Source organism: Triticum aestivum, chromosome 4D (genome assembly GCF_018294505.1).
Source record: "Triticum aestivum cultivar Chinese Spring chromosome 4D, IWGSC CS RefSeq v2.1, whole genome shotgun sequence".
NCBI lineage: Eukaryota > Viridiplantae > Streptophyta > Magnoliopsida > Poales > Poaceae > Triticum > Triticum aestivum.
Genome location: NC_057805.1, coordinates 486,084,038 through 486,098,144, shown reverse-complemented (window position 1 = coordinate 486,098,144; position 14,107 = coordinate 486,084,038).

Sequence of the window (14,107 nt, the reverse complement as noted above, 5' to 3'; positions counted from 1 at the left end):
GCTCCTAGGGGGATAGATTGTTAGGAAAAGACCATCGCCCGTCCCCGACCGCCACTCATAAGGAAGACAATCAATAAATAAATCATGCTCCGACTTCATCACATAACGGTTCACCATAAGTGCATGCTACGGGAATCACTAACTTTAACACAAGTATTTCTCAAATTCATAACCACTCAACTAGCATGACACTAATATCACCATCTTCATATCTCAAAACAATTATCAAGTATCAAACTTCTCATAGCATTCAATGCACTTTTTATGATAGTTTTTATTATATCCCTCATGGATGCCCATCATATGAGAACTAAATTCATAACCAAAGCAAATTACCATGCTGTTTAGGACTCTCAAAATATATAAGTGAAGCACGAGAGTTCATCTATTTCTTCAAAATAAAACCACCGCCGTGCTCTAAAAGGATGTAAGTGAAGCACTAGAGCAAACAACAAAGAACTCCGAAAGATATAAGTGAAGATCAATGAGTAGCCAAATAATTATGCAATTATGTGAAGACTCTCTAACATTTAAGATTTTTAGATCTTGATATTTTATTCAAACAGCAAGAAAAACAAAAGAAAATAAAATGACGCTCTAAGCAAAACACATATCATGTGGTGAATAAAAATATAGCTCCAAGTAAAGTTACCGATGAACGAAGACGAAAGAGGGGATACCATCCGGGGCATCCCCAAGCATAGGCTCTTGGATGTCCTTGAATATTACCTTGGGGTGCCTTGGGCATCCCCAAGCTTAGGCTCTTGCCACTCCTTGTTCCATAGCCCATCGAATCTTTACCCAAAACTTGAAAACTTCACAACACAAAACTTAACAGAAAATCTTGTGAGCTCCGTTAGTATAAGAAAATAAAACCACCACTTAGGTACTGTTGTGAACTCATTCTAAATTCATATTGGTGCACCATATACTGTATTCCAACTTATCTATGGTTCATACCCTCCGATACTACTCATAGATTCCTCAAAATAAGCAAACAACACAATGAAAACAGAATCTGTCAAAAACAGAACAGTCTGTGGTAATCTGTAACTAACGCAAACTTCTGGAACTCAAAAACTTCTACCAAAATGGGACGACCTAGATAATTTGATTATTGATCTTCTGCAATTGGAATCAGTATTTTATCACGTTCTGGTGATTTTAAACAATTGTTTTCGTGAACAGAAAGTTTCTGGAATTTTCAGCAAGATCAAACAATTATCACCCAAGAAGATCCTATAGGTCTTACTTGGCACAAACACTAATTAAAACATAAAACCTCATCTAACCATAGGCTAGATGATTTATTTATTAATAAACAGAAACAAAAGGCAAAGAACAAAAGTAAAATTGGGTTGCCTCCCAACAAGCGCTAACGTTTAATGCCCCTAGCTAGGCATGATGATTTCAATGATGCTCACATAAAAGATAAGAATTGAAACACAAAGAGAGCATCATGAAACACATGGCAAGCACATTTAAGTCTAACCCACTTCCTATGCATAGGGATTTTGTGAGCAAACAACTTATGGGAACAATAATCAACTAGCATAGGAAGGCAAAATAAGAATAACTTTAAAACTTTAAGCACATAGAGAGGAAACTTGATATTATTGCAATTCCTACAAGCATATATTCCTCCCTCATAATAATTTTCAGTAGAATCATGAATTAATTCAACAATATAACCAGCACCTAAAGCATTCTTTTCATGATCTACTTGCATAGAAAATTTACTACTCTCCACATAAGCAAAATTCTTCTCATTCGGAATAGTGGGAGTATCATAAGAGACTTGAACACTATAAATTGTTTCCATATTAAAGGAATAATGTTCAGAAAAAGGGTAATCATAATCATGACAAGTTTTATAAATATAATCATCACTACTTTTTATAGCATAAGTTTCATCACAATAATCATCATAAGTAGCAACTTTGTTCTCATCATAATCAATTGAAACCTCTTCCGAAATAGTGGATACATCACTAAATAAAGTCATGACCTCTCCAAATCCACTTTCATCAATATAATCATCATAAGTAGGAGGCATGCTATCATCATTATAAATTTGCATATCAAAACTTGGGAGACTAAAAATATCATCTTCATTAAACTTAGCATCCCCAAGCTTGGGACAACATTAATTGCAGCAAATATATTCTCAAAAACATCATCTTCTTCAAACATAGCATCCCCAAGCTTGGGCCTTTTCATATCATTAGCATCATGGGTATTCCAAGAATTCATACTAACAACATTGCAATCATGCTCATCATACAAAGATTTAGTGCCAAACATTCTATGTAATTCTTCTTCTAGTACTTGAGCACAATTTTCCTTCCCATCATTTTCACGAAAGATATTAAAAAGATGAAGCGTATGAGACAAACTCAATTCCATTTTTTTGTAGTTTTCTTTTATAAACTAAACTAGTGCTAAAACAAGAAACAAAAAGATTCGATTGCAAGATCTAAAGATATACCTTCAAGCACTCACCTCCCCGGCAACGGCGCCAGAAAAGAGCTTAGTTGACCGGGTGTGAGTGCCGCTTACCTAGCCTCCCCGGCAACGGCGCCAAAAAAGAGCTTGATGTCTACTACACAGCCTTCTTCTTGTAGACGTTGTTGGGCCTCCAAGTGCAGAGGTTTGTAGGATAGTAGCAAATTTCCCTCAAGTGGATGACCTAAGGTTTATCAATTCGTGGGAGGCGTAGGATGAAGATGGTCTCTCTCAAGCAACCCTCCAACCAAATAACAAAGAGTCTCTTGTGTCCCCAACACACCCAATACAATGGTAAATTGCATAGGTGCACTAGTTCGGCGAAGAGATGGTGATACAAGTGCAATATGGATGGTAGATATAGGTTTTTGTAATCTGAAAATATAAAAACAGCAAGGTAACTAATGATAAAAGTGAGCGTAAACGGTATTGTAATGCGTTGAAACAAGGCCTAAGGTTCATACTTTCACTAGTGCAAGTTCTCTCAACAATAAGAACATAATTGGATCATATAACTATCCCTCAACATGCAACAAAGAGTCACTCCAAAGACACTAATAGGAGAGAACAAACGAAGAGATTATGGTAGGGTACGAAACCACCTCAAAGTTATTCTTTCTGCTCGATCTATTCAAGAGTCCGTAGTAAAATAACACGTAGCTATTCTTTCCATTCAATCTATCATAGAGTTCGTACTAGAATAACACCTTAAGACACAAATCAACCAAAACCCTAATGTCACCTAGATACTCCAATGTCACCTCAAGTATCTGTGGGTATGATTATACGATATGCATCACACAATCTCAGATTCATCTATTCAAACCAACACAAAGTACTTCAAAGAGTGCCCCAAAGTTTCTACCAGAGAGTCAAGACGAAAACGTGTGCCAACCCCTATGCATAGGTTCATGGGCGGAACCCGCAAGTTGATCACAAAAACATACATCAAGTGAATCAATAGAATAACCCATTGTCTCCACGGTTATCCCACGCAAGACATACATCAAGTGTTCTCAAATCCTTAAAGACTCAATCCGATAAGATAACTTCAAAGGGAAAACTCAATCCATTACAAGAGAGTAGAGGGGGAGAAGCATCATAAGATCCAACTATAATAGCAAAGCTCGCGATACATCAAGATCGTATCACCTCAAGAGCAAGAGAGAGAGAGAGAGAGATATCAAACACATAGCTACTGGTACATACCCTAAGCCCCGAGGGTGAACTACTCCCTCCTCGTCATGGAGAGCGTCGGGATGATGAAGATGGCCACCGATGAGGGATCCCCCCTCCGGCAGGGTGCTAGAACAGGGTCCCGATTGGTTTTCGGTGGCTACAAAGGCTTGCGGCGGCGGAACTCCCGATCTATTCTGTTCCCCGAAGGTTTGAGGGTATATTGGTATATATAGGAGGAAGAAATACATCAGGGGAGCCACGAGGGGCACATGAGGGTGGAGGGCGCGCCCAGGGGGTGCGCGCGCCCCCTGCCTCGTGCCTTCCTCGTTGCTTCCCTTACGCACACTCCAAGTCTTTTGGATTGCTTCCGTTCCAAAAATAACTCTCCCGAAGGTTTCATTCCGTTTGGACTCCGTTTGATATTCCTTTTCTGCGAAACACTCAAACAAGGGAAAAAACAGGAACTGGCACTGGGCTCTGGGTTAATAGGTTAGTCCCAAAAATAATATAAAAGTGTATAATAAAGCCCATAAACATCCAAAGCAGATAATATAATAGCATGGAACAATCAAAAATTATAGATACATTGGAGACGTATCAGCATCCCCAAGCTTAATTCCTGCTCGTCCTCGAGTAGGTAAATGATAAAAACAGAATTTTTGATGTGGAATGGTACCTAACATATTTATCCATGTAATTTTATTTATTGTGGCATGAATGTTCAGATTCATAAGATTCAAGACAAAAGTTTAATACTGACATGAAAATAATAATACTTCAAGCATACTAACAAAGCAATCATGTCTTCTCAAAATAACATGGCCAAACAAAGTTATCCTTACAAAATCATATAGTCTGGATATGCTCTATCTTCACCACACAAAATATTTAAATCATGCACAACCCCGATGACAAGCCAAGCAATTGTTTCATACTTTTAATGTCCTCAAACTTTTTCAATCTTCACGCAATACATGAGTGTGAGCCATGGACATAGCACTATAGGTGGAATAGGATGGTGGTTGTGGAGAAGACAAAAAGGAGTAGATAGTCTCACATCAACTAGGCGTATCAACGGGCTATGGAGATGCCCATCAATAGATATCAATGTGAGTGAGTAGGGATTGCCATGCAACTGATGCACTAGAGCTATAAGTGTATGAAAGCTCAACAAAAGAAACTAAGTGGGTGTGCATCCAACTCGCTTGCTCACGAAGACCTAGGGAATTTTGAGGAAGCCCATCATTGGAATATACAAGCCAAGTTCTATAATGAAAATTTCCCACTAGTATATGAAAGTGACAACATAGGAGACTCTCTATCATGAAGATCATGGTGCTACTTTGAAGCACAAGCGTGGTAAAAGGATAGTAACATTGTCCCTTCTCTCTTTTTTTTATTTGGGCCTTTTCTCTCTTTTTTATGGCCTCTTTTTTTTTCTTTTTTTCTCTTTATTTTATTTTATTTTTCATCCGGAGTCTCATTCCGACTTGTGGGGGAATCGTAGTCTCCATCATCCTTTCCTCACTGGGACAATGCTCTAATAATGATGATGATCACACTTTTATTTTCTTACAACCCAAGAATTACAACTCAATACTTAGAACAACAATATGACTCTATGTGAATGCCTCCGGCGGAATAGCGGGATATGCAATGAATCAAGAGTGACATGTATGAAAGAATTATGAACGGTGGCTTTGCCACAAATACGATGTCAACTACATGATCATGCAAAGCAATATGACAATGATGGAGCGTGTCATAATAAACGGAACGATGGTAAGTTGCATGGCAATATATCTCGAAATGGCTATGGAAATGCCACGATAGGTAGGTATGGTGGATGTTTTGAGGAAGGTATATGGTGGGTGTATGATACCGGCGAAGGGTGCGCGGTATTAGGGAGGCTAGCAATGGTGGAAAGGTGGGAGTGCGTATAATCCATGGACTCAACATTAGTCATAAAGAACTCACATACTTATTGCAAAAATCCATTAGTTCTCGAAACAAAGTACTACGCGCATGCTCCTAGGGGGATAGATTGGTAGGAAAAGACCATCGCTCGTCCCCGACCGCCACTCATAAGGAAGACAATCAATAAATAAATCATGCTCCGACTTCATCACATAACGGTTCACCATATGTGCATGCTATGGGAATCACTAACTTTAACACAAGTATATCTCAAATTCATAACCACTCAACTAGCATGACTTTAATATCACCATCTTCATATCTCAAAACAATTATCAAGTATCAAACTTCTCATAGTATTCAATGCACTTTTTATGATAGTTTGTATTATATCCCTCTTGGATGCCCATCATATGAGGACTAAATTCATAACCAAAGCAAATTACCATGCTGTTTAGGACTCTCAAAATATATAAGTGAAGCACTAGAGTTCATTTATTTCTTCAAAATAAAACCACCGTCGTGCTCTAAAAGGATGTAAGTGAAGCACTAGAGCAAACAACAAACTACTCCGAAAGATATAAGTGAAGATCAATGAGTAGTCGAATAATTATGCAACTATGGGAAGACTCTCTAACATTTAAGATTTTGAGATCTTGATATTTTATTAAAATAGCAAGCAAAACAAAAGAAAATAAAATGACGCTCCAAGCAAAACACATATCATGTGGTGAATAAAAATATAGCTCCAAGTAAAGTTACCGATGAACGAAGACGAAAGAGGGATGCCATCCGGGGCATCCCCAAGCTTAGGCTCTTGGATGTCATTGAATATTACCTTGGGGTGCCTTGGGAATCCCCAAGCTTAGGCTCTTGCCACTCCTTGTTCCATAGCCCATCGAATCTTTACCCAAAACTTGAAAACTTCACAACACAAAACTTAACAAAAAATCTCGTGAGCTCCGTTAGTATAAGAAAATAAAACCACCACTTAGGTACTGTTGTGAACTCATTATAAATTCATATTGGTGTAAAATCTACTGTATTCCAACTTATCTATGGTTCATACCCTCCGATACTACTCATAGATTCATCAAAATAAACAAACAACACAATGAAAACAGAATCTGTCAAAAACAGAATAGTCTGTGGTAATCTGTAACTAACGCAAACTTCTGGAACTCAAAAAATTCTACCAAAATAGGAAGACCTAGATAATTTAATTATTGATCTTCTGCAATTGGAATCAGTATTTTATCACGTTCTAGTGATTTTAAACAATTGTTTTCGTGAACAGAAAGTTTCTGGAATTTTCAGCAAGATCAAATAATTATCACCCAAGAAGATCCTATAGGTCTTACTTGGCACAAACACTAATTAAAACATAAAACCTCGTCTAACCAGAGGCTAGATGATTTATTTATTACTAAACAGAAACAAAAGGCAAAGAACAAAAGTAAAATTGGGTTGCCTCCCAACAAGCGCTAACGTTTAATGCCCCTAGCTAGGCATGATGATTTCAATGATGCTCACATAAAAGATAAGCATTGAAACATAAAGAGAGCATCATGAAACACATGGCAAGCACATTTAAGTCTAACCCACTTCCTATTCATAGGGATTTTGTGAGCAAACAACTTATGGGAACAATAATCAACTAGCATAGGAAGGCAAAACAAGCATAACTTTAAAACTTTAAGCACATAGAGAGGAAACTTGATATTATTGCAATTCCTACAAGCATATATTCCTCCCTCATAATAATTTTCAGTAGAATCATGAATTAATTCAACAATATAACCAGCACCTAAAGCATTCTTTTCATAATCTACTTGCATAGAAAATTTACTACTCTCCACATAAGCAAAATTCTTCTCATTCGGAATAGTGGGAGTATCATAAGAGACTTGAACACTATAAATTGTTTCCATATTAAAGGAGTAATGTTCAGAAAAAGGGTAATAATAATCATGACAAGTTTTATAAATATAATCATCACTACTTTTTATAGCATAAGTTTCATCACAATAACCATCATAAGTAGCAACTTTGTTCTCATCATAATCAATTGAAACCTCTTCCGAAATAGTGCATACATCTAAATAAAGTCATGACCTCTCCAAATACACTTTCATCAATATAATCATCATAAGTAGGAGGCATGCTATCATCATTATAAATTTTCATATCAAAACTTGGGAGACTAAAAATATCATCTTCATTAAACGTAGTATCCCCAAGCTTGGGACAAACATTAATTGCAGCAAATATATTCTCAAAAACATCATCTTCTTCAAACATAGCATCCCCAAGCTTGGGCCTTTTCATATCATTAGCATCATGGGTATTCAAAGAATTCATACTAACAACATTGCAATCATGCTCATCATACAAAGATTTAGTGCCAAACATTCTATGTAATTCTTCTTCTAGTACTTGAGCACAATTTTCCTTCCCATCATTTTCATGAAAGATATTAAAAAGATGAAGCGTATGAGACAAACTCAATTCCATTTTTTTGTAGTTTTCTTTTAAAAACTAAACTAGTGCTAAAACAAGAAACAAAAAGATTCGATTGCAAGATCTAAAGATATACCTTCAAGCACTCACCTCCCCGGCAACGGCGCCAGAAAAGAGCTTAGTTGACGGTGTGTGAGTGCCACTTACCTAGCCTCCCCGGCAACGGCGCCAGAAAAGAGCTTGATTTCTACTACACAACCTTCTTCTTGTAGACGTTGTTGGGCCTCCAAGTGCAAAGGTTTGTAGGACAGTAGCAAATTTTCCTCAAGTGGATGACCTAAGGTTTATCAATCCGTGGGAGGCGTAGGATGAAGATGGTCTGTCTCAAGCAACCCTGCAACCAAATAACAAAGAGTCTCTTCTGTCCCCAACACACCCAATACAATGGTAAATTGTATAGGTGCACTAGTTCAGCAAAGAGATGGTGATACAAGTGCAATATGGATGGTAGATATAGGTTTTTGTAATCTGAAAATATAAAAACAGCAGGGTAACTAATGATAAAAGTGAGCGTAAACGGTATTGCAATGCGTTGAAACAAGGCCTAGGGTTCATACTTTCACTAGTGCAAGTTCTCTCAACAATAATAACATAATTGGATCATATAACTATCCCTCAACATGCAACAAAGAGTCACTCCAAAGACACTAATAGCGGAGAACAAACAAAGAGATTATGGTAGGGTACGAAACCACCTCGAAGTTATTCTTTCTGCTCGATCTATTCAAGAGTCCGTAGTAAAAGAACACGAAGCTATTCTTTCCGTTCAATCTATCAGAGAGTTCGTACTAGAATAACACCTTAAGACACAAATCAACTAAAACCCTAATGTCACCTAGATACTCCAATGTCACCTCAAGTATCTGTGGGTATGATTATACGATATGCATCACACAATCTCAGATTCATCTATTCAAACCAACACAAAGTACTTCAAAGAGTGCCCCAAAGTTTCTACCGGAGAGTCAAGACGAAAACGTGTGCCAACCCCTATGCATAGGTTCATGGGCGGAACCCGCAAGTTGATCACAAAAACATACATCAAGTGAATCAATAGAATAACCCATTGTCTCCACGGTTATCCCACGCAAGACATACATCAAGTGTTCTCAAATCCTTAAAGACTCAATCCAATAAGATAACTTCAAAGGGAAAACACAATCCATTATAAGAGAGTAGAGGGGGAGAAGCATCATAAGATCCAACTATAATAGCAAAGCTCGCGATACATCAAGATCGTATCACCTCAAGAACACGAGAGAGAGAGAGAGAGAGAGAGAGAGAGAGATCAAACACATAGCTACTGGTACATACCCTCAGCCCCGAGGGTGAACTACTCCCTCCTCGTCATGGAGAGCGCCGGGATGATGAAGATGGCCACCGGTGAGGGATCCCCCCTCTGGCAGGGTGTCGGAACAGGGTCCCGATTGGTTTTCGGTGGCTACAGAGGCTTGCGGCGGCGGAACTCCCGATCTATTCTGTTCCCCGAAGGTTTTAGGGTATATTGGTATATATAGGAGGAAGAAATACATCAGGGGAGCCACGAGGGACCCACGAGGGTGGAGGACGCACCCAGGGGGGTGGGCGCGCCCCCTGCCTCGTGCCTTCCTCATTGCTTTCCTTACGTACACTCCAAGTCTTTTTGATTGCTTCCGTTCCAAAAATAACTCTCCCGAAGGTTTCATTCCATTTGGACTCCGTTTGATATTCCTTTTGTGCGAAACACTGAAAAAAGGGAAAAACAGGAACTGGCACTAGGCTCTGGGTTAATAGGTTAGTCCCAAAAATAATATAAAAGTGTATAATAAAGCCCATAAACATCCAAAACAGATAATATAATAGCATGGAACAATAAAAAATTATAGATACGTTGGAGACGTATCACTAAGCACAGTCAAGGTTTGCAGGTCGGCCTCGATGATGGTACTGACGCCAACATCGACACCGGCGGCGCTGACACCGATGGCGGCGCCGAGACCGGCGGGGAAGATACCGGCGGGGAAGGTACCGGCACCGATACCGCTACAGAAAAGAAGAAGAAGAAGAAGAAGCAGAGGATACGAAAACCTAGCAAACTAGGGATTGGACGACTGGTGATCACAAAAATGGCACCTGGCAAGTTTGAGCCATTAGAGCCGGAAGAACCTCGCAAGTGCTATGGGAACCAAGTAGGATGCATCCTACGGGAATGCACGAGCATCAACGGTGATGACTTAGGAGTAAAGAACATTTGACACAGTTGCTCTTGACGAAGTTGCACAAGAGATTCAAGTTCCTCGACCGGGATGATAACATAGAACAACTGTGGATGATCCGAAGATGAAAAAGATTAACAATCACGCCATGGGCATGTTCAGCAATGATTTGGCCTCCTGGAAAGGGAGGGTGAAACAAGCTATTGAGGCTGAGGAACCCCTGTCCAAGATTCTGGAGGAAAATCCGACACTTACGGAAGAGGAGTTCGAAAAGTTCAAGGACACTTGCGCTACCGAGGAAGCCAAGGCTAAGGCTGCGAAATTCAAGAGCCTTCAGCAAAGGAACACGGGGTAGCATCGCCTCGGAAGCCGTGGCTGTTGGGGAACGTAGCAGAAATTCAAAATTTTCTACGCATCACCAAGATCAATCTATGGAGTAATCTAGCAACTAGGGGAAGGGGAGTGCATCTACATACCCTTGTAGATCGCGAGCGGAAGCGTTCAAGAGAACGGGGTTGATGGAGTCGTACTCGTCGTGATCCAAATCACCGATGATCCTAGCGCCGAACGGACGGCACCTCCGCGTTCAACACACGTACGGAGCAGCGACGTCTCCTCCTTCTTGATCCAGCAAGGGGGGAGGAAAGGTTGATGGAGATCCAGCAGCACGACGGCGTGGTGGTGGAAGTAGCGGGATCCCGGCAGGGCTTCGCCAAGCGCAAGCAGGGAGGAAGAGGTGTCACGGGAGGGAGAGGGAGGCGCCAGGGCTTAGGTATTGCTGCCCTCCCTTCCCCCCACTATATATAGGGCCAAGGGGGAGGGGGGGCGCAGCCTTGGCCCTTCCTCCAAGGAAGGGTGCGGCCAGGGAGGAGTCCTTCCCCCCCAAGGCACCTCGGAGGTGCCTTCCCCCTTTAGGACTCTCCCTTTTTCTTATCTCTTGGAGCATGGGCCTCTTGGGGCTGTTGCCCTTGGCCCATATAGGCCAAGGCGCACCCCCTACAGCCCATGTGGCCCCCCGGGGCTGGTGGACCCCCGGACCCCTTTCGGCACTCCCGGTACAATACCGATAAAGTGCGAAACTTTTCCGGCGACCAAAATAAGACTTCCCATATATAAATCTTTACCTCCGGACCATTCCGGAACTCCTCGTGACGTCCGGGATCTCATCCGGGACTCCGAACAACTTTCGGGTTACCGCATACTAATATCTCTATAACCCTAGCGTCACCGAACCTTAAGTGTGTAGACCCTACGGGTTCGGGAGACAGGCAGACATGACCGAGACGACTCTCCGGTCAATAACCAACAGCGGGATCTGGATACCCATGTTGGCTCCCACATGCTCCTCGATGATCTCATCGGACGAACCACGATGTCGAGGATTCAATCAATCCCGTATACAATTCCCTTTGTCTATCGGTATGTTACTTGCCCGAGATTCGATCGTCGGTATCCCGATACCTTGTTCAATCTTGTTACCGGCAAGTCTCTTTACTCGTTCCGTAACTCACATCATCCCGTGATCAACTCCTTGGTCACATTGTGCACATTATGATGATGTCCTACCGAGTGGGCCCAGAGATACCTCTCCGTTTACACAGAGTGACAAATCCCAGTCTCGATTCGTGCCAACCCAACAGACACTTTCGGAGATACCTGTAGTGCACCTTTATAGTCACCCAGTTACGTTGTGACGTTTGGTACACCCAAAGCATTCCTACGGTATCCGGGAGTTGCACAATCTCATGGTCTAAGGAAATGATACTTGACATTACAAAAGCTCCGAGCAAACGAACTACACGATCTTGTGCTAGGCTTAGGATTGGGGTCTTGTCCATCACATCATTCTCCTAATGATGTGATCCCGTTATCAACGACATCCAATGTCCATGGTCAGGAAACCGTAACCATCTATTGATCAATGAGCTAGTCAACTAGAGGCTTACTAGGGACATGGTGTTGTCTATGTATCCACACATGTATCTGAGTTTCCTATCAATACAATTCTAGCATGGATAATAAACGATTATCATGAACAAGGAAATATAATAATAACCTATTTATTATTGCCTCTAGGGCATATTTCCAACAGTCTCCCACTTGCACTAGAGTCAATAATCTAGTGCACATCACCATGTGATTAACACTCATAGGTCACATCACCATGTGACCAACATCCAAAGAGTTTACTAGAGTCAACAATCTAGTTCACATCTCTATGTGATTAACACTCAATGAGTTCTGGTTTGATCATGTTATGCTTGTGAGAGAGGTTATTTAGTCAACGGGTCTGAACCTTTCAGATCCGTGTGTGCTTTACGAATATCTATTTCATCTTGTGGATGCTACCACGCGCTATTTGGAGCCATTTCAAATAATTGCTCTACTATACGAATCCGGTTTACTACTCAGAGTCATCCGGATTAGTGTCAGGGTTCGCATCGACGTAACCCTTTACGACGAACTCCCTTTCACCTCCATAATCGAGAAAATTCCTTAGTCCACTAGGTACTAAGGATAAGTTCGACCGCTATCATGTGATCCATTCCCGGATCACTATTGTACCCCTTGACCAACTCATGGCAAGGCACACTTCATGTGCAGTATGCAGCATAGCATACTATAGAGCCTACGTCTAAAGCATAGGGGACGACCTTTGTCCTTTCTCTCTCTTCTGCTGTGGTCAGGTCTTGAGTCTTACTCAATACTCACACCTTGTAACGCAGCCAAGAACTCCTTCTTTGCTGATCTATTTTGAACTCTTTAAAAATCATGTCAAGGTGTGCGTTCTTTGAGAGTATCATCGGGCGTCTTGATCTATCTCTATAGGTCTTGATGCCCAATATGTATGCAGCTTTTATCCTAGTCTTCCTTTGAAAAACTCCTTTCAAACAACCCTTTATACTTTCCAGAAATTTTACATCATTTCGGATCAACAATATGTCATTCACATATACTTATCAGAAATGTTGTAGCGCTCCCACTCACTTTATTGTAAATACAAGTTTCTAACAAACTTTGTATAAACCCAAAAACTTTGATCAGTCCATCAAAGCGTATATTCTGACTCCGAGATGCTTGCTGTAGTCCATGGAAGGATCGCTGGAGCTAGCATACCTTTTAGCATCCTTAGGATCGACAAAACCTTTCTGATTGTATCACATACAACCTTTCCTTACGAAAACTGGTAAGGAAACTTGTTTTGACATCCATCTGCCAGATTTCATAAATGCAGCTAATGCTAACATGATTCTGACGGACTAAAGCATCGCTACGGATGAGAAAATCTCATCGTAGTCAACTCCTTGAACTTGTGAAAATACTCTTTGCCACAAGTCGAGCTTCATAGACGGTAACATTACCGTCCATGTCCGTCTTCTTCTTAAAGATCCATTTATCTCAATGGCTTGCCGATCATCGGGCAAGTTCACCAAAGTCCATGCTTTGTTCTGATACATGGATCCTATCTCGGATTTCATGGCTTCTAACCATTTGTCGGAATATGGGCCCACCATCGCTTCTGCATAGCTCGTAGGTTCATTGTTGTCTAGCAACATGACTTCCAAGACAGGATTATGTACCACTCTGAAGTAGTACGCATCCTTATTGACCTACGAGGTTTGGTAGTGACTTGATCCGAAGTTTCATGATCACTATCATAAGCTTCCACTTCAATTGGTGTAGGTGCCACAGGAACAACTTCCTGTGCCCTGCTACACACTAGTTGAAGTGACGGTTCAATAACCTTATCAAGTCTCCACCATCCTCCCACTCAATTCTTTCGAGAGAAA